This window comes from Chenopodium album, chromosome 13 (genome assembly GCF_948465745.1).
Source record: "Chenopodium album chromosome 13, dcCheAlbu1.1, whole genome shotgun sequence".
Classification (NCBI taxonomy): Eukaryota; Viridiplantae; Streptophyta; class Magnoliopsida; order Caryophyllales; family Amaranthaceae; genus Chenopodium; species Chenopodium album.
The window spans coordinates 24,744,364-24,767,323 of record NC_137846.1 but is presented as its reverse complement, the minus strand read 5'-3'; the positions used below and the strand labels follow the sequence as shown (position 1 = coordinate 24,767,323).

Sequence of the window (22,960 nt, the reverse complement as noted above, 5' to 3'; positions counted from 1 at the left end):
AAACCTTGTTTGCAGTCGGCAAACAAGGTCACTTGGAAGGGAAAACGGAGTTTTTTCGCTCCTTTCTTGTATTAAGTAGACCTTGTTTGCAGTGGCAAACAAGGTCACTTGGGGGGAAAACCGGAGTTTTTTTCCCTCCCTTCTTGTATTTAGTGGACCTTGTTTGCAGTCGGTAAACAAGGTCACTTGGGGGGGGGAACGAAGTTTTATCACTCCCTTCTTGTATTAAGTAGACCTTGCTCCTGAGACTTTATTCCATCATCTAAGGAATCCGGGGGAGATCTTCCAGGGAAGACTAAAGAAAATGAGCTCACTCGATTCGCGTCTGATCCTCTATTCTATTTTGGAGTCGGCAAACAAGGTCACTTAGGGGAGAAAACGGAGTTTTTTCGCTCTCATCTTTTATTAAGTAGACCTTGTTTGCAATCAGAAAACAAGGTCACTTGGGGGAGAAAACAGAGTTTTTACGCTTTTATGTACACCAAGACAACAGTTCTACATTACCTTGATCACACCTCAATAAAACCAAGTGTGCACATCCTAAGCCTAGTAGAAAAGTGCTAGATAGAGTGCAAGAAACAATCACCCAGACTTGACCATCATATTCGTAAAACATAATAGGTGTCGCATGTAAGTTTGAACGTTTGCAATTCTAACGTCCTCACTTGGGGGGCTAGTTGTATGGGGAGATACTGATATCTGGTACAATGCCGGTATCTATTCGTTTACAGTCTAAACGGGTTCGAGTTTATAATTATAAAACTCATATCGGTGACATCACATAACGGCATTGATATCGGCACCTCTTAAGACTCAGCACGTGGCGTTGGTAAATCGACACTTGGTATAAAGTGGTTTGCATGGCATGCAGCCACCTGGCAGTTGAAGTCATTATAAATAGGTAAGGGTTGTTCAAATTAAAAGGTAGCATTATTACTTACTCTCTCTCTCTCTCTCTCTTTCTCTCTCTCTCTCTCTCTCTCTCTCTCTCTCTTTCTCTCTTCTTTATTACTCTCTCTTCATATCATCTCATCTTTTTCTTAAACACTTTCTGACTTTATCTTCGGAGTGGTTATCTCTAGATTCACCCCGAGGTTAGCTAATCCTCATTTTCTGTGTAGGTGCTTAGCCAGACAATAGGATCTTCACGGATCTCGGATACTGGCTGTCGGATCTGAACAAGAACAGTTGGTTACCTACTACTTCAATCGAACCCCATCTGCTTTAGAGATGCTTTGAGCTCCGTATTTTTTTTCCTCTACACTATACTAAATACTAATAAAAGGATTAAACTAAGCAAGCTTGATGGATTTAGTGAGGGTTACACATTGTTACTTCGAGGTCGTAAGTTCAAACCCCTTCAACCACAATTTCTTGGGAATAGGAGATTTCCTTATTTCCCCCATCTACCCTCAACTCCTCAAGTAGACCTGGTTATTGAACAAGGTAACCCATTGATAATTGGGTCAGACCCAAACTTATAGGGGCCTTATTAGTTAAGGTCAATATAGGGTTAAAATATTTGTTTAATTTAATACATAAAGAAATTAGACAATGTTAAAAAAATGACATACCTATGTTTTTAATTATGGTTTTGTCCAATATTTATTTTAATTGATAGTTTGTTGGCCCACCCATTAGCAACCCGCGACCGCATTGGTCCGATCCGCTATTAGCCCTATAAAATATGACCCTTCTGACCTGATCCACACCGACCCTGACCTCCTGTCCAATTACAAGGTCTACCTTCAGGCATCAGTGCCAAAGCCTAAATCCCTCTTACCCAATTTCATCATAATGCTAATAATGTTGTGAATAAACTGTGGCTCTAAAAGTTTTGTTATACATGCAAAAAAAGTACTCCATTCGTCCCAGAATAAGTGGGATGTTGGACTTTTTTCACCATTTATGTATTAGCTTTGACTATAATTTTTTATTAACACATTAAAAACATATTTTATCATAAAATATGTTGTTAGATATGTATTTATATAATGTTTTATAATGAAATTTTTAAAATAATTTTCATTAACATTTATTTTTTTAAAAAGAAAGTCAAATTAGTGCATCGGCATGTGTGCAATTAAAATTAATTATGTTAGTTATTATGGGACATGGGGAGTAATAACTCTAAGCCTTATTGTTTTTTATTCCCGTCAATTAGTTAAGCATTAACTGTTGGGCTAACATAACTTGTGAGAGGTTTTGGTTCACTAAGTTATTACATTTTACCACAAAAAAAGTAGATTACGAACATCTTGTTGCAAGACCGTGCCCTAATTTAGAAGTAAAAATATATACAAAGATTATTTCTTATTAATATTTCATGCTATGCAGTTTCAGGTCCAAATAATAATATATAATATACTTGTATAATAATAAACTCTAGCATACATGGTTAGGATTGATTACATTCTATATTTATCAATAGAGACCATTGAGAGAAGGTTCAATGGCAAGATAAACTTGGTACCACCCATTTTGTGTAGGGTGAACTGTGTCCCAAAAGAATGCTAGACTAGGCTTATCACATACTATGTACTTGGCTTGATCGCCGTCGTTGCTCCCACAACCGAAATCGCCTGAAACACCTTGGCAACATGGCTGCAACAAGTTACCGTAGTCGAAATTTCCTGCACCATGGAACGAGTCATGGATGGTTGTAGTTAAGTTGTAGTTAAGTAATCCTTGGAGCCAAAGTACGCACTAATTTCTAAAAGAAAAAACAAAAGCAAATGTTATCCTTATCAGTTAAAAAGGGAGCAAGGTTGTAAGTAAATTAGTTTATTCAAGCAACAATGACCTAAAATAATAATGTGAAGGAATGATGCAATTATGGCCATACAAAGTGTCATACCATTACTTGTTACACTACAACTTGTGTTCTTTAACATGACATAATAGGCTATGATTTTTTTGAGTTTAGCGTTTAATGGACTAAAATGTGTACGTTTTGTATAATGTACATAGAGCCAAAAAAGACAATGATTTAGACGAGATTCAATCGCAAGTCTTGTTAATAATTAACTTAACCATAGTTAAGACTTCATAAGATAAGATAGCTAACATCCTTTTTAATGACTACTTGTAATTTGTATAGTATAACATAAATATAAATGCTTACAATATGATAATTCTAAACTTAATGCATGTGTTAGATGTGTAAACAAGTAAGAATACGGTTAATTATGATGAAAGGGAATGTTAGAGAGTAAGGAAGAGTTAAAGACCTTTATTATGAGATTTGTGTTTCTGCAATGCTGATAAGAATGCACCATAGAGGTCCAAGGTAAAGAACGCGCCCAGTTCGTTGGATGTTTTGTTCGATATCGTCTTTAAACTTGCTTGGAGTAACTGATTGTGAGTTAGGGAGATGTCGTTTATACCTTGGGTGCAGTTCTTGTATCCTGAGAATAATGTAATAGCAGGTAAACATCCTAAAGGCTCCATTGCTGTGATAGCTATCTTTGGTACGCCTAAGTTATGAATCCGTTGAAGATCTAAGACCAATTGGTTAACAACTGACTTTGTGAAGTCTGTCAAATTCTATAATCACAAAATATAGAAGTAAAACATTAATTATAAGTGAAGTAAAGCTTAATTAGATAAGTTGTTTAGTTACAATAACAATAAAAATTTAAAAGGGTTGATTAATTAACAAATTGAGTTCACATAGATTGTGTTACATACTTATGGTAAAAATCTAAAAACAAAATTGGCTGAAATAGCACAAACTATCAGTTCGATGCACACAATAATACATACTTTAAGTGCAGCAATAATCCCCCATTATTGAGCCATTAAGGTAGAAAAATCTTACTTTTTCATGGGTCCCCTAATTAAAAGAGAAGATTATTGCAATAAAAGCCCAATGCGGTCATCTTCGAAGTGAGCCCAAGCCGACATTGAGATGCAATTACAATTGCTCTCTTTTGAAAATTATTATTGAGGGGTGTTAAGTACCAGCATAAAAAAAATATCAAAACTGTCAACATTTAAGGGGTGTTTGGTTCATCAAGTTACAATAGAATGGTATGAAATCTTAAACTAAAGAGGTATGGATTCTTAAACTCATACTAGTCTGAATTTGTTTAATTTAGAGGTGTCAAAATCGAACCGATCTGAAAAAAACTATCCGTTTCGAACTGTAATCGATCCGATTTGATTCGAGAAATTCAAGACCCAAACCCGATATATAACTGAACTGCACTCAACCCGAATCCGAACTTGACCCAATCTGAACTTAACCCGGCACCGATTTGATCCGACCTGAACTCAACCCGAATTCGATTTGACCAGACCTGAACTCAAACCGAACCGATTTTATTTGACTTGAGCTCAACCCGATCCAAAATTGACCCGGCAAATAACCGATCTAATCCGATCTGTTTTGACCCGAACTGATATTAACCCGACCCGATTTTTTTAACTCAATTTAATTTTTACCCGATCCGAATTTAACCCAACCATAATTAATTATTGACGTTTTTATTCAAGTTCTTATATTACAGTACTATATTTACTAAGTATTAATAAATTAACATTTTTTACTACAAAGAAATAATCTGGAGTAACAAGTTTACTTAATGTATATACCAATTATATAAAATTACTTTCTAAGCTTTATAATCATCTCATCTAAAATTTGCTTCAAATAACTTTTAATACTTGAACATTAAAACCTCTTCTTTCAACTCGATAAAAAAATATAATACATGAATGACTTGTTATTGACCCAATAATAAGGTAAAAACTCAATAATAACTCTAGTTTAAAATCCAGCCAAACAGATAAAGGAATTGAACTGAAATTGACCAATTAATGAATCAACGGATCAACCTTATCTTAATAAAACACAACTTGACCGAACCGAAATCATTCGAATCGAAATCAACCTGACCCAAATTCATCCGACCCGAAATAATTAACCCGGTTAAACCCATTTTGAACCCGATCCGAATTTATCCAAACCGAACATGAACCAATCTGGAGTGGACACAATCCATATCCGACCCGGACTCGATAGACCATGACTCGAATTTGAGCAGACCCGAATTTAACTTAACCCGACCCGATCTGAATTAAAAGAATAATTTTGACTCGAACATATCCGACTCTAACAGACCCGACCCGAATAGACCCGACCCAAGCTCCATCCGGTTATCCGAATTGACACCTCTAAATTTGTTTGGTTTTATTGTTGGAATGGGTTCTATCCTTCATTAATATAATAGATTGTGAATCTTAGGGGGAAGGGAGGGTATGGGGGGAGTTAAAACCCCTTGGGTTTGAGCCATTAGTAGAAAAACTCAACCAAACAGCAAACTACATAGAATAGATTCTAATTCCATTCCATCTCATTCCAAATGATCCAACCAAACAACCCGTTAGTGTGAATTGACTACCATGTCTTAGTACTTCACCGCAATCTGACAAATTAGGGTGAAAGAGATAATCAAATGGCTTATTTATTATTGATCATTAGGTAGCGTATTTATACAAAACCTAAGCTTATAAGATAGGAAATCATCTTCCTAAAAGATAGCCTTCCTAAAAGATATACTAGCTTAACCATAAATCTTAAAGATATATTCTCTAAATAATATCATAACATAAAATAAACCTAAATATATTATTATTGTCTAAATGATATCTACGGAAAATATATCACACATATATTTTCCGATATATCATATCTCTAACACTATCTTCCCTCTTGCCACCAATCACTAACACCTTGACACCATCACCTTGATCGATGACAACCACCACCACCTTGATCGGCGACTACCACCACCACCACCACACTAACCGACAACGACCACCACCACCACCTTGACCAAAGACAACCCGGTTCACCTTGACCGGGCACCCACCACATCCCCCTCGATCAATGACGACCCATCACCTTCCCTTGCAGGCGGGAAGGTGGTGGTTTTTTTTTTATATTTTCAGTTTTTGCACCCATGGTAATCGGGTTTGGGTTCCGGCTACACCATGGTAACCGGATCTGGAAACCGGTTACCAAGCACGGTAACCGAAGCCCAAAGCCGGTTACCATTCTCGATAACCGGTTTTGGGCTTTGGTTATCGCGGATGCCGAAAAAAAAACCACCATCTTCCCGCCTGGAGGAAAGGTGGTGGGTTGTCATTGAGGGGGATGTGGTGGTTCGTTGGCGAGGATAAGGGGTGGTAGTCCATTCACACCAAATGTTGGCAGTGTTTAGCAATTCACTTATTACATCATTAATTTGTTATTAGCGCAAGTATATACACATAGTATAAATCCGTATCATCCACAAACTTTTTTTTTTCCTAGGCTTTTACACAGCTTATCATAATTTTGAAATGCTCAACATATTAGTGTTATATATAGTACGTGACCCTTGTACATGTTATGCAAATTGGTAATGCGTAATAGTGGGTGTTAGGCTTTCATTCCTATTGATTTATGGGTTGGTGAAATGATGATTTACTTTCTATAGTGTTGACATATATGCATTAACATGAATACATGGCATGTGTAGGTGAGTAGGTCATGAGGTTTGCATTACAAATCCAAGATAAGTGCTTTGTGATTCATAATAATTTTGAACCAAGAATGTGTGTTAGTTGAAACTAATGCTCAAAATTAGTCTATGTTTTAGTGGTCCTTAAATTTCAAGGACGTGAACTATTAAGAATAAAGTTATTAGTGGGTCATAGGATTATATTCCTTTCTTGCAGACTTATGTACTAGCAGACAATTACAATTTCAAGTTATGGTCTAGGTTTAAAAGTCATAAAGTTCTCTTCATCTAAATGTTACATATACCCAATAGATTCACGTATTTCATCTAAATGTTTGTTACATACTAGTCGTTGGAGCACGCGCGATGCGCGTGCTCCCCCGACGGCAAGATAAGTAATATTCGTGGTTGTGTTCGGGGTTTTGTGATATTCGTGGTTGTGTCGGGTTTTGCATTAGTAGGACACATGAATTTACAAGTCATAACAAGAAGTAGTGATAAAGTTTTTACGGAGAAATATTTATAGAAAAACAATTTTAAAAGAACAGGTTTCTAGAATTTGTTAGAATTTAAAGATTTTTTAAAAAAATTATACAAATTCTTTTAGATATTATTTCTGAACGCAATATGGTTTCTTATTGAGTAGCTTAATTATTATCAAATATCTCGTCTTAAAATGATTATGATAATAAGGAGCAGTAATAAGGAAATACAATTTTAAAGGTTAAAGTTCTGTAAAATGGATTAAATGCAAAGCATATGAAAGAATTGTATATTTCTTTGTTATCAGTCTACATAGTTGGTGTGATCTAAACTTCTTCAAAGCTTGTTTTGTAATTTTACATTTTTTCTTCGAGTTGAATGTTGAATTTAGTACTATTTTTATCTTCGAAATTTGTTTTCCCTAAGTGAATATACGATCTAATTTAGGCAAAAGTTACTGTATTCCCTTGGCCTTTGTCTCCTTGTTTTTTTATTTTTTATTTTGTTATAAACTATCTCCTTGCCCTTCTTTTTCTCAACTCCCCCCTCTCTTTCTTTCTCTCTCTTCCCCCCCCCCCCCCCCCCCTCTCCCTCTCGTATGTGATGAGTGTCATTTTGACATTTATAATCTAGTCATGTTCCTAAATTTTTATGTTAATTCCTTTAAAATTTAATGTCTTTATTAAGGTTTTTGATATTTTATGACTTATTTCTCCTTTGTGTGTCTTCATACATTATTGAGGTCATTTTGGAAGATAATAAGATGAACAAAAAAAAGGGATTCAATGTCTTTGAAAAGAAATATGATGTATGCAAACTTAAGGAAATATTACGTAAGAATCCAACACGTTCTACCTTAAGGTTGAAATCATTTCTTAAATATGTTATCAATCAGATTAATTTTCTATACAAATTACAATATTGATTTTTTATCATATGAAATTGACAATTAATTGACCATCCTTTTCTCCCCCTCCCTCCCTCCTTTTCTTTCCTTTCCTATCTTATGATTTTCAAAATTTATAAAGTTATGCTTTATTTGCATTTCCCCCTTTCTCAATCATTCTCCTCTCTTTTTCCATCTTTTGTTACATTGCACCACTTATGTTTTCCAAATTTTAAAGCCTTTTTAAAAATAATGTTTTTTTTTTCAATTTCTAAATCTTTTCAAAAGTATTATACTTCCTCCGTTCTTTTTTACTTGACACGCTTTAACTTTTACACTATTTGACAGTCTTCTGTGAATAATAGGTAAGGAAAAATATATTCATATGCTATCTTTTTTAATTCGTCTCAATAAGTATTATCGTAATATACAACTTTTATATTTTTTATTTATAAAGAATTAAATTTATTCGCTAAAGTTTTACATTGGCAAGCATGATAAAGGAAACAGATCAAGTAAAAAAGAATGGAGGAAGTATATCTTTAATTCATTCGGTTAAATAGAATATTGTGTTTGCACATAACTTTTTTGAAAGTGTTTACATTTTTGATATGTAAGTATGTAACGTTCATGCAAATGAAGGAGCATAGAAAAAAAGTATAACCACTCAAAACTCTCACCAATTCACTTGCCAATTTACTAAAATTAGTACGAATTTCACAAAAAAATTGCATATAACTTCAACTGATCTTGTTTCTCAATAAATCAAAGTGAAATTCCATCAATTCCTCAAAACACAAACATCAACAACAGGAAAAGAAAATTCTAGAAATTAAATACAAAAAACAGGTCGAAATTAACTTCAATGGTGTTTTGTTCAGAGCTCAAATCTCCCTTGCTTCTCTCCCAAGCTTGCAATGACCCTCCCAGTTGATGGGTGTCCCGGAAAGGATCCAGTAGCCTCCAGGCCGCAAGATCTGTCCACTTCAATCAAGTAAAGTCCGTCTGCTCGTTCAAATCAAGTGATTAATTAGCTCATGAATGAATGTGTAGCATATCATGAAAACATGAACACTCACATACACACATATACCTAGAAGCAATTACCTCCCCTAATTCAGCATCCCACATAAGATCAACCTCAATGAGACCCGTATGAGTAATCTACTCTGATTACTTTCGAGTGTTCATAAATCTCTCCTGTCCTGACATGCTGCATATCAGATACAAAATTCAATAAACAAACTTGTATAAGAAATGTTTATGAACATCATAACAAATCCTACACTTGTACATTCCAAAAAAGAATTCAAGTCTGTAAAATCTTGGCAAAGAAGATGCTATACATTATATTAATACTCTTGATATATGAAAAAACTTCTGAAAACAATCACTTTAAATTAACCAAATAGCAAAACTAAACAATCTTTTTCATACCAAACAAGATATGCAAACAAAAAAACAAATTCCGATGCCATAATTTCCTACCAGCAGAATCTACTAAGTAACAAAATAAGTGAAAAGAACCATAACTGCAGAACAATCTAGAAATATCTTTCATTAGCCATTGAAAGACCTCCACAACTATAGCACAGAATATAGAATCCAAAAGATTGCTTAGCACATTATGCTAATTGCACCAAAATGACAAGTAAAGTTTATTAATTTCATAGTCTGAAAAAAAAAAAAAAGAACTTTGTTTTGCACCAAAATGCTTCTTTCATAGGCACTTTAAGAATTATATGTTAACTAATTAATTAAATATATACCATAGAATTACAAATTTTTGTAACTCCATATGTCTTTGTCTCCTCTTATCTAATATGTGACCATTATGGACCAGGAAACCTATGTGAATGACCAATGAGGAGGTAGTGGAGATATATTTAAAGACTTGAGGGAATTATATACATTAACTTAATAGCTGCTACGTATTTCAAACTTTCTCAACTTGTTAGCCTCTTCTGAGTATACAGAAGAGTAGATAACTCGGTAAGCTAGTACCATTGAATGGAATTAAAAAACATAGCCAAGCAAACTTCAACTCTCATCCTCATATTGATTTCAAGACTAATCAGAAGTTCCACCTAGCATATATGTTACACAGTCTGCTAATTGCCTAATTTTTCCCCCCACCCACCCTGGATTCCTAGAACTACGATTCCAAAATTATTATTTGGTACAGTGAGCACTTTTGGACTAATTTAACACATTTAAGTAGCCAATTGTACCCTGTACCCTTTCTGCAACGAATTTTTCCCAAAAACAAAAATAAACCTAGATTGTGAAATTCATATTCAGTGATTAAAAAGAACTGATAATTAGAATAAAAATCTAGTTATTACCTTAAAGCTGCCCTTCAATGGAGGATAAAGCTACAATACCAAAAGGTGCAAAATATATTCCTCAATATCTTCTGGGTTATAGCTGCAGAATGACAGCAGAAACACAGCAGTCAGCATGCAAAAAATTATGTGCTTTCACAAGATTCAATATTACTATATAAAATTTTATAAAAAAAAAACTTTGCAATGTATTACCAAGAAGAGTAGAGAAATAAAATGAATACATGAACCGCATCACGTGAACACCATGAATGATGGTGGATTTGCGTCGATTTTTGCCTTTGGATTCCTTCACCCTGTCAATATACAACTATGAACTATCAGCTGTCTCCTTAAATGACATCATAAAATTTATCCTAAATAAGTCATTTTTCCATCAAGGTAAACTAAATACATGGTAATTCAAGGAAACTCAGAAATTTTCGACCATGCATATTATATACTGAAAGATCAAAGTTGACAAGCTGAATTAAGAATTGTCTGATTTCGTTCAAAAAAAAAAAAAAAAAAAAAAAAAAATCAAAAAGTCAAATGGGTTCTGAAAGATCTTACCAATATATTAGCATGGGCATAAATTCGGCCACCATCATCTATATGAATGACAACATCAGCTCAATAATCTTCATCAAAAAGGCGGTCATACAAATCCGTTATTGCAGTGCTCACAGAGCCTTGGTCTTCGTAAGATGACACGCCCTTGGACTTAAGCAAAACCCTCTTAGGTTGTGCACCGGGCAATGGAGGTGCTAGTGGAGGATTCACACTCTGAATTGTCGAGCACATCTCAATTATACACATTTTATTGATTTCAACTCCTGCTAATAATGAAAAAATACTCAATTTTAGTAAATCATCAATTTCTTAATCAAAATTTAGAACTCTTCATCTTCTACTCAAAGCTTATATAGATTATATAAGGGTTTTATCAAATACATTGCCTAAAATCAATCTCTAAATTTAGTCCAACCCAACAAATACATGAATTTAACAAATTTTTAAGAAAATACATACACAAGTATATAATAACAATTAAATAAGATCCCTTTTGGGTTTTATGATATAATGATCAATTATACAAATGCAAGCATAATTGAACTAACAATTACTACCATATAAGATCATACTACAGGAATAAGAGATTCGATTTGAAAAGGCTGTAAAGGCCAAAGCCGGATGGATTGCTTGACACGACACCGATTCCCAGATTAGGCCATATCTGATACCGGTTGGACATATTCATTAGTGAAGGACCAGGCCCATGCCAGCACATGGCACTGATAGAAATCTATATGTTGGAGAAGGATTTTCCCGAAGGCAAAAGTAAGAACCATCGCACACATGAAGCTCAAGCCGAAAGCGATCACCTGCTAGCTCTCAAGATATGGGATAAATACGTCGTTTTAACGCATGTTCATTGCAGAAGTACTCTGAGAAACTTCTGGAAGCATCCAGGTTGTCTGAGAAACTCATTTCGGAACTGGAGAAGGAGAGTCTTGATAAGCAAGATGAAGTTAGTGTGTTGTCTGGTCAAGTACAAGGATTGAGAATGGGGATTTTTCATTTGTTAGATGCACTTGAATCTGATGCAGGTTCAGCACTTGATGACTGCGGCAAATCCGGCAATGAGGATCAAAGAGTTGTGAACCTAATACATGGAAAGCTTGATGATATAAAAGCATCTCTGTATAAAGCCTGGGATGAAAATCAAGAACATGTAATACAGAAGTCTGTTTTCCTTGCAATGATTTGGCATCTTAAACAAGATATGGCAGATTTAAATGCTGTTATAAACTCCCTCAGGCAGAAGGTTGAAAGCAGGAACCTGGAAGTAAATCAACTCCAGAAAGAGATACAGAAGCTTTTGGAGAGTAATGAAGAGTTAATTCTCAAAGTTAGGGAGGGGAGTTAGAAAGAAGTTGTTCTTCTCACTGAAATGGAAGATCTCCGGGAGAAGCTGTTTAATCTCCAGGGGGCTTATGATGATCTACAAAAAGAGAATTACAAGGTCATCGAGGAAAATGGATCATTGATGAAGGCATTTGAAGATTTGGAGGAGGAGAAGCACAACCTACAGGATGAGTGTTCTTGTATGGTCGGGGAGGTAGTTGCACTGGACAATCTGTCATTTATTTTCAAGAATGTCATCTCTGAGAAATCAAAGAAAGTCATACAATTGACTGGGCATATTGAAAAGCTTTGCAGCGACAATAGTATTCTCGAGGAGAAAGTGCAAATAGTAGAGAGGAAACTGGAAGATGCCCGTAGTAAAAATATCAATTTTGAGATCTCATTGAAGAATTCAGAGAATGAACTGAAAGAAGTGAGAGTTTCAAATGACAGGTTGAAGGATGAAATAACTAATGAAAAGAATCTTTTTTGCTTGAAAGAAAAGGAACTTCTGGAAGCAGAGTCAATGAAAGAGAATCGGGATATCCAATTACTTGAATTGTCCAAGAATTATGCTTAACAACTGAGAGAATGCGAAGACCTTCATGAACTTATTGAATATCTGGATTCACAAATTTCTAAAATGCAGAAGGAGCATGAAGATAGTGAAGCAAGAATCCGAGTTTTGAGCTCTGAATTGCAGAAGGGAAAAGACGAAGTCAAACTATGGGAGACTGTCGCAGGCAAAAAAATTATGAATTGTATCAGATCATTTCACAGACATGGATACCCAAATGAATGACAAAGCTCAAGTAAAGAAGAAATTTTAACACCCATGAATATTATAAACAAAATAAGAAGAAAACTCAAAACTTATAGTTTAATGACAACAAAGAATGCCTGAATTAAGAAGTTGCTATTTAGAAGTATTGTTAATAAAAATTAAAGCCTAGTTTTTCAGAAATGAGCACTTTTTCTATCTTAGCGGTCGCTAATTAATTATAAAAATTTTAAAAAAACAGAAACAAATGCAACCCAACCTGCATTAACACCGTACCCACGCACCACCACTGCCAACCTTCCAAAACCACCTCGATCTAACCACGCACCACCACTGCCAACATCCAACCCAAAACCACCTCTACCTACGCACCACCACCGCCAATCTTAACCCAAACAACCAGAAACTAAACCAAAATACAAAATTTAAATCAAAATTAACAATAACAACCCCACAAAATTACCCACTAAAAACAAACCACAAAATCAAACCACAAAATCAAACCCAAAATCAAAATTAGCAAAAATCAAAACGAAAATAAAACTGAAATTTAACAAAAATAAAACTGAAATTTAACAAAAACAAAACCCAAAAATTAACAAAAAAGCAAAACAAAAATTAAACCCAAAACGAACATAAATAAAACGAACATAAATCTCTGAGCCTCAGAAAGCTCCTCCTTAGATATTTGAATTCTCTTTGATATTATTAGCCAGCTTCTTCTGTAAATGATCGACGTCCTATATATTCTAAGCCAACAGTCGTCCTAATATTCCAATAAACGTGCAATGTTGTAATATTACTCAGTTTAAACCTCACATTCCAGCATACAACATATTATTTTAAGATTAAATCACCCAGTAGCTTTATTCAACAAACACAAATAAAAGCCCAGTAATGAGTGGTGTGCGATCCAGAAATGCACGCAAAAAATCTAATAAAGTGGCAATGATATAATCAATAAAAGGTTCACAATTCACAAGCATATATATCCACAAACACAAACAAACCACAAAACACATCAACAAACCCAAAACAGCACCGAACGAACCGGGGTAAAAACCGGAACCAAACCAAACCGAACCAAAACTGAAATAAGATGTATAATCCTCAAAAACAAACCAATATTGATTCAAAAACCCCGGCAATTGACCACAATTCACAGGCACACACATACACAGAAACACAGACCATAAAATTCATAATCAAAACAAACCCTAAAATTCCGGGTCGCAAAAAATACAGGGTATCATTCAATTACTTGCAAAATGCAAAATTTAATACAAATTCACACAACTCAACATCTTGAAGAAAATATAAGCAAGATTATACCTTTATAATACCCAATTGGTATAAAATTCATGTAATTAAGAAGAAAGTGCATAAATTTCAATTTCACAAACAATCTTTTATTTAAAACAAAAAAAAAAAAAAAAAAAAAAAAAAGGCAAATTAAATTCAACTACTTACAAATTAGGTGATATAATGAGCTATCCTTGAAATTGAGGAGGATCGGAAATCGGCGGCGTTGCCGGCGGTAGAAGTGATATCGCCGGAGAGAGTTCCAATAATTAAGCAAGCTACACTGCTACGCCGATCCACTCAAAACCACCCAACTATGACATTAATAACATCGAAACCAGCAATTAACAAAATACAATAAAATCAACAGATACCCAAACCATAAACTATATACACTAATCATAAATTAGTAGAAGTATTGAAAAAAAAAAAAAAAAATCCAGGGAAATGGATCGTACCTTATTGGATCTAGGTTGGAGAAGACTGATATAAAAATTGATTCATAGTATAATTGATTCAGAATACCACCTCCACCACGAAACCTGGTAACAAAGAAGAAGTCATTAGATCATACCACATTAATTCAGCTTGTCGCACATCAATTTTTACATAATTCCATTAGTTTAATTTGCATAACTTAATTCCCATAGCTCAATTCCCAAATCACGACCTTCTATTAAACCGAATTCTACCAGAAATGATTCTGTATAATTTTCTTAAAAAAAAACTGAATTACAAATGGGGTTTTTGTTATTTTAGTTGGTAGTTTAATACTAAGAAAGGAGTAGAATTATACCTGAAGATCGGAGAAACGACATCAAGAATCATCTTCCACAAGCTCCCATAACCATCGTCGAAGGGATGATTGGTGGTTTTGAGCTCATCGCCATTGTTGTTGAAGGAAGACATATTTTCTCTCTCTAGCTTTCTCTCTCCTTGTTTCCATAAAAACTCTGAGCTTTTTTCTGAGATGAGAAGAAAGAGAGCTGAGGGAGTAGGTAAGGGAAGTCGGTGAGAGCAGTCAATTAGTCAAAGCACTCAAACATTCATCAACCAATTAGGAATAGGGGCAAAATTGGCAATTCATTAATGTTGGGGGCAAGGCTGTAATAGCACCACATATTACTATTCATAAGCTACAGTATCAAGTTTGCATTTTTATAAAGGTTAAGGATACCCAACATATGCACTTAAACTTGATTGTGTTTATGTTAAGATAGAAATATATGTTAGGATATTTATGATATTATATGATATTATTTTATCAGCGCGTTTCTGGTGCGGCTGGCCGCACGGTGCGGAAAAATGCCATATCAGTAACCCTTCTAGATCTAGAGTTTTCATGGCTAAATTTGGCCTTAAAACCTCTAGCTTGTTTTTCGGAGACGGAGTATGAGGATCTTTCTTACCCCCTACCACCGCTGCTCCATTTAACTTGTTTAATTTGAGTGGGCTAACTAGAGAAGATGAAAATAGGAGAGAGAAAGAGGAGAGAGGAGAGAGGAGAGAGGAGAGATAGAAGAGAGTTCATGAAAGGAGTGTGTTTAGGTGGGAGAAAGAAAATAGGAAAGAGAATGGGAGATAGAGAAGAAAGAGAAAAAATATTAAAAAAAAAATACTATATTGCGGCTGGCTGTACGGTGCGGCCAGCCGCATATGAAACTTTGTGATATTTTATTGGCATTGATTTGTATAGTTGGCATATTATTGGCATAGGATAGATTATAGGAATATTTGGTGGTTTCCTAAAGTCTATCCTGATACTTTGTACGCTATATATTTTGGCATATCACATGAATATAATTCAAGCTTTCACCCTCATATTAATTTGTCATGGTATCAGAGTCAGGTTGAGTTGTGTTGTGATTTGGGCCAGTATTATGGACAACTCACATGTGAGGGGAGTGTTGAGCCCATGAGAAAACCCACATATGAGTGGTGTATTATCCCACATTGAAGAGTGTAGAAAGTGTTGGGAAGTGTATCCCAAATTGAAGAAATAAGAAAGTTGTGTCCACTTTATAAGGCTAAGAGACTACTCCCCTTATTGCCATATGGTTCTAAGTGAAGGACTTGTTTCTTTGATAAGTGCAATTACTAGATATATCAAGGATTACTATTATGGAGATAATTTGGGTCGTCATTATCTGTTGCTAGACTATGATCAATGATCTTTGGGCTAGTCAAATAGTCCAAAGTCCGCTAGAATGGATCCTATGAGGTCACACACAAAGGTATTGGGTTAAGCAAGTAAGAAGCCCATTAATGGGCCTTATGAGCATTTAACTAATCATGAATAGGATTGGGCTAGTGTAGTTTGATTGGGATTAGGAATTGGGCTTTGTCATGGACTCTTATTTAGAGATGTGATCTATAAATAAGATCCATGCCTAGGGTTGAAAAGTTAAGTCACAATTAAGTTACAGTGAATTGTGAATCAAGGCAGCCAAAAATCCCAAAAACCTTAACCTCCCTCTCTCTCTCACGGCACCCCTCTCCTCCCCCTTGGACTTGCGGCCGGCCACCCCTAGTGGCGTTCGTGGTGGTTCGTGACTAGTTCGTTGTTCATACTTCTCCGTAGAAAGTCGATTAAAGAGTTCGATCGCGACTAACTAGAATTAGTGGAGGTCTTAATCCGTGCCTGTGGACCAAGTAGAGGAATCACGCTTGGGGTTCTTTATCTCCCTTTGTTCTTGCTCGATCACTTGTGGAATCACGCTTCAAAGGTATTAATTCTAATTCTTTATGTGTTATGCATAATCTTGGGATTAGGTGCTATATGAATATGATTCATGTTTTCCGCATTCGTACCTATAAACTCCTACATTGAGGTGGAACATTCTTGGTCGTATAAAGTGGACAGTTGTGATGGTGTGGCCTAGGCCCGTTTATTATGGTATCAGAGCCAGGTTTGGGTCATGCACAGGGTGCCATACTTTCAGACCCAAAAATGTATCGTTGTCTAGTTGGCCGGCTTGTGTATCTTGCTGTGACTCGTCCTGATCTTGCATATTCAGTGCACATTTTATCTCAGTTTATGCAACAACCCCGAGTGGAGCATTGGGAAGCAACTCTACGGGTTGTTAGATATTTGAAGGGAACCCCATGACAAGGGATTTTGCTTCGAGTTGATAGTGGTTTGACTTTGTAAGGGTGGTGTGACTCAGATTGGGCAGCTTGTCCACTCACTCGTCGATCTTTGACCAGATGGTTGGTTTTCTCGGGCAAATCTCCTATTTCGTGGAAAACAAAGAAGCAGCCTACAGTTGCAACGTCTTCTGCGGACGCAGAGTACCGCTCTATGGCGGCTATTACATGTGAGCTAAAATGGTTGAAGGGCTTGTTACTTATTTTGGCATTCAGCATCCCAAGGCTATTCCATTGTTTTGTGATAGTCAATCGGCGTTACATATTGCCAAGAATCCGTTTCATAGAACACACCAAACATATTGAAGTCGATTGCCATTTTGTGAGAGACGCTATTTCGGAAGGCATAATTGAGCCTTCTCATGTTATTACAGATTCTCAGTTGGTGGATATTTTTACCAAGGCTCTTGGTAAACGACAATTTGATTACCTCTTGTCCAAGTTGGGCACTTTCGATCCACACCGTGCTCCAACTTGAGAGGAGTGTTAAGATAGAAATATATGTTAGGATATTTGTGATATTATATGATATTATTTGATTGGCATTGATTTGTATAGTTGGCATATTATTGGCATAGGATAGATTATAGGACTATTTGGTGGTTTCCTAAAGTCTATCACTGATACTTTGTACACTATATATTTCGGCATATCACATGAATACAATTCAAGAATTCTCCCTCATATTAATTTGTTAGTTTCTTATTAGTTCCAGATTTAAATTATTATATGAACTTATTATTATTGTCACGAATCAATCTTATCATAGTTGTAAATCAAATTTGACTATAACTTAACCTTCAACTTACTTTCCGAACTATTCTTTTCTAAAATAAGTGAAAATTAAGTGAAATAAAAAAAAAACTAAAACTAAAACCTAAAAACTAGAATATAAATTTAGAAAAATCGTCTACCAAACTAACAAATATTAGACTACTAGTTGTTCATCAATATTCCAAGGATAAAATAAAGGAAATGTGAAAACATATGAAAGTAATCAAATAATGTAGAATAAATAAAACAATTATTTAACTAAAAAAAATATAGAGTTAATTAGGTAAACCACTAACCTGTTGAGAGCCATGCTTGAGGTAGTTAGAATAGTCGTTGCCAGCAAGAGAGACAAGAGCAACAGAATTAACAAGGTCATTTTTGGTATAAAGTTTATCTTGAGTAATAACATTTTCGAACAAATTGATTTGGGAAGTCATGTTTGGTTGAGAAATATCCGTGTCGAATACTCCAGTTCCTCCATATGCAAAATTCATACCAAATTGTAACTCACTTGAACCACCTTTTGAGTTTCTTTGCTCGTATGGTATTGGTGATGTTATGTTCAAGTATGATGCTGTGTCACATTGTCAAACAATGTCCATCAACTAAGAGAAAGTCTTCATCAAAATATAACAACTTGTCAAAATCACACCCGACCCAACCCGCCCGAAACTAACTCGAAAAAAATCAAATTCAGATTTTGACTCGACGACTTGTGTGGACAAAATAATTTAGGAATACTTGACTTTTAAAATTGACCCAACCCGACCTCACCGAAGCCAATCCGATCATCCGAATTGACAATTCTATGTGTTATTACACTTTGACGCTACTTATCAAATTAAATGGAGAGGTGATTTCATTTTATAAAGTAGATGAGTTACTCCTACTATCATCAATTGGTTTTAATATGGATCCTCCTTTGGCCTTCTTTGTGGACTAAGCACTCCTTGTTTGGGTTGCCTAGGCTTATTTCATATTTTTTTTATAATTTAACACATATTGATTGGTAAAACTATTTTTTTTTTTTTTTTTTTTTTTTTGGTAGGTCAGATGAAGGGCCGCAACCCCTTACGGGCCAATTCGACCAGTTAGACAAAACCATTTTACCTAACTAGTCTTATCCCACATTTTCAACATTTCGTTTTTGTTATACGAAGTATTTACTCTGCACCGCTACATTTTGCATTATTGCCCTTATACAGAGTTTATAAGTCAAGGGTGTTAATAAGCCGATTAAGCTAAGACGCAGAGTTGTCAATTCGGGTAAATGGGTCGGGTCAACTCGAATCGGGTCAATTCGGGTTAATGCCATAACCTATGCGGGTCGGGTTCGGGTTGGGTCATGCTTGAATTGGGTCACGTCAAGTCATACATCTTATCGGGTTTGGGTCGGATTTAGGTCGGGTTAATAATAGGTCGGGTTACATTTGGGTCGCGTGAACAATAGGTCGGGTTTAATTCGGGTTTTTACGGGTTAAAACAGGTTAGGGTAATTTTCGGGTTCGGTTCAAGTCAATAATTTACGGGTTAGAATCAGGTCAGGTCATTCTCGGGTTTGAGTCGGGTTCGGTTCAAGTCAATAATTTACGAGTTATAATCAGGTCAGGTCATTTTCAAGTCGGGTCATTCTCGGGTTCGGTTTAAGTCAATAATTTGCGAGTTACGGTTGGGTCATTTCCAAGTCGGGTCATTTTCGGGTTCAAGTCAGGTTATGTTCAAGTCAATAATTTGCGGGTTACAATCAGGTCGAGTTATATTGAGGTTCAACTAACTATAAATAGATAATTATCATTTTTATGAAGCTAATTATTTCCTTTGACTATAATATATATGGCAACATAATAGGGAACTATAGTCTATAATTTAGGAAGATAATTATCTCCATTTTTTTTTTGACAAGGATAATTATCTTCATTGACCATACAACAAATATATACTATATATTTAGCTCTTAAATTTTGGGATGATGCTCCTTTCTTTTGCTGACCTGGACCGACTTGGTCTCCTTAGATAAAATGCTTTGATCAACAATAATAAGGTGGTCTAAACTCTAAATTGCATTTAAGGTGATTTGAAATTGGATTGTGATGAGTTGCGATCGTTGGTGGCAAATTTTTGGTGGGGGCAAAAGCAGGGTGAACGAAAGATTCATTGGATCGCTTGGAAGAAACTTTGTGAGCCAAAGGTGAATGGTGGGTTGGGATTTAGAGACTTTAAATATTTTAATGCGGCTTTGTTAGGCAAGCAAGGGTGGCGGCTTTTGCAATATCCGGACAGTTTGGTTGCAAGAATTTTGAAGGCACGTTATTTTCCTAATGGTGACTTTCTTAGCTCAGAGTTGGGAAATTTGCCGAGTTATACTTGGAGAGGCATTTGGGGAGCCAAATGGGTGGTGAATCATGGGATGAGATGGAGAGTTGGTGATGGTCTTGATATATCTATTTGGAATAGTCCTTGGATTCCAGGAACCCAAACTAGAAAGGTTTTATCACCTAGAGGCAATTGGTCGGAAGATATGCGGGTGTGTGACTTGATTCATCTCTCTGCTGCTACTTGGAATGTTCCTCTAATTGAGTCAATTTTTTTGCCATTTGAAAAGGATCGTATTTTGAGTATCCCGATCAGTTTTCGTCTTCCTAGGGACTCGGTATGCTGGGATTTACACAAGAGTGGGGGATATACTGTGAAGACAGCTTACCATGCTATTTATGGGGATTATAGTGTTGATGATGGGGCTGCTACTTCTTCCCCTTCGAATATTTGGAGTAAGGTGTGGAATTTTAATACTCTGCCCAGAATCAAACTCTTTTTCTGGAGGGCTTGCTGTGGGGCGCTACCAACAATGAGGGGCTTGAGTAAAAGACTGCCAGATAAAAATCCTACTTGTACTCTTTGTAAAACTGAGGAGACGGAATTACATTGCTTGAGAGACTACATCACAGCGAAATTGATCTGGGAAGAAAGCGAATTGCATACTGAAACGAAAGGCATGTGCAGCAACTTCAAGGAGATGGCCTTTTTATGTTTGGACAGAATGCCAAGCAGAGATCATGGTATGTTTATGGCTCTGTGTTGGGAGATATGGACAGTAAGAAATAAATGGTTGTTTGAAGGCAAGAGTTGTGATCCCAAAGCTTCGGTGGCATATGTTAATAAGCTGATGGCTGAGTTGCAACCCGAGGAGAAAGAACGGACTGTCAGAGCTAGGAATCGTCAGTATTGGAAGCCTCCGAGAGTGGATTTTGTGAAGCTTAATGTTGATGGCGGTTCTGCCGAAGGTAGAGGGGCCTCTGTTGGGGCTGTTGTGCGTGATTGCAATGGGATTGTGAAGCTTGCTGCTGCGTGGAGGCTCGAGGATAGATGGCTCCCTGATGTTGCTGAAGTAATGGCTGTGTTGTTGGGGCTCAAGGCTGCTGCAGAATATGGGTTTCGATGTGTGATGGTGGAAAGCGATTGCCAGGGTCTGATCAACTCACTCTCATCACGAGAAAGAGGGAGTAGCTCCCTTCACATTTCTTTTGATGATATCTATCATGTTGCTAGTAGTTTTGTTGCTGTTACTTGGAATTTTGTTCATAGAAATGGGAATAAGGTAGCCCATGAACTTGCTCACTACAAGCCATGGGAAGTAGGTAGGTATGTCTGGTTGTCTAATTTCCCTACCACTATTGTCCCTCTTGTGGAATCTGATATTTCTATGAATGAGATTTAGTAGCCTTTGAGGCTTCCCTTCAAAAAAATAAAAAAATAAAAAAAATAAAAATAAAAAAAGAAATTGGGTCAGGAACAATTTGGGTTGAATTTAGGTCGGGTCAATAACAAGTCGGGTTAGTAAAAGATCGGGTTGAATTTTTGGGTCAAGTTAGTAATAGGTCGAGTAAAAATCGGGTCGGGTCAATAATAAGTCGGGTTGATTTTGGGTCGGGTTAAATTCAGGTCAGGTTAGGAACCGGTCGGGTTGAATTCAGGTCGGGTTAGTAACAAGTCGGGTTGAATTCGGGTTTTAACGGGTTAAAACGGGTTTGAGTCAATTTCGATTCAAGTCGGGTTCAGTTCAGGTCAATAATTTACGGGTTAGTCTCCAGGACAGTTCATGTTCGGGTTCGGGTCTCACATACTCGGGTCAACTCGGGTCTAGGGTTGGTTTTAGGTCGGGTTAGGTCGGGTTTGGGTCACCATTTTTTCGGGTTCAGATGGGTCGGTTAATAATCAGGTTCGGATAGGGTCCACTTTTGACAGCTCTACTAAGACAGCGTAGCCTAGGTAGGTTCGGCTCGAGCTTGAAGCTCATTGAGCCTGGAAAAATTAAGCACAGCTTGACTAAAGGCTCGGGACTCGATCAAGGCTTGTCAAGCCCAAAATCAGTCAGCAAGGTACAAATGATGCTCAAAGCCATTGTTTCAGAGACAATCAAGTCTTGCTTTTATAATTCTTACATTTTGATGACTTGTTCCTATCTTTCAATGTGGAAATATTTTCTTTCTCATTCTTTTATTAATTGTTCTTCAGCATAAACAACAACAAAAGCCATGAACGAAAGCTCTAACACTCAACGACTCAGCTAAAAGTAAATAAGAGTTTTGAAAATTAATTTTAGTTGCTAAGTCCTAAATATGAAACAAAGTTTATGTAAGTAATTGATTTATTACAAAAAAAATAAAAAATAAATAAATAAATTAATAATAATACAAAAAAAAAATATCGAGCTTGTTCACGAGCCTTCGAGCAAAGTCAAGGATAGTTCATGCTTGGCTCATGAAGATCTCGAGCAGAATTTGAGTTCAAGTTGAGTTGAATTGAGTCGAGCCTATATCAAGCTTTTATTGAGCTGAGTCTCGAGTAG

General features: G+C 36.1%; 1 long non-coding RNA gene across 6 annotated transcripts; it reads right to left on the bottom strand.

Annotated features, from left to right (window-relative positions):
* Positions 1–8,593: 8,593 nt before the first annotated feature.
* Positions 8,594–15,193, bottom strand: LOC145574709 (uncharacterized). Of its 6 annotated transcripts, none has more exons than XR_014098147.1 (8): positions 14,990–15,193; positions 14,652–14,735; positions 14,362–14,507; positions 10,776–11,038; positions 10,419–10,519; positions 10,224–10,305; positions 8,972–9,091; positions 8,594–8,883 (listed from the first exon to the last, which is right to left on the bottom strand). It is a non-coding gene; the product is annotated as an uncharacterized LOC145574709 (long non-coding RNA). The 6 variants fall into 6 exon arrangements; XR_014098145.1 differs by having other exon boundaries at positions 8,986–9,091; XR_014098146.1 differs by having other exon boundaries at positions 8,594–9,091; positions 10,776–11,041.
* Between the last annotated feature and the right edge of the window lie 7,767 nt (positions 15,194–22,960).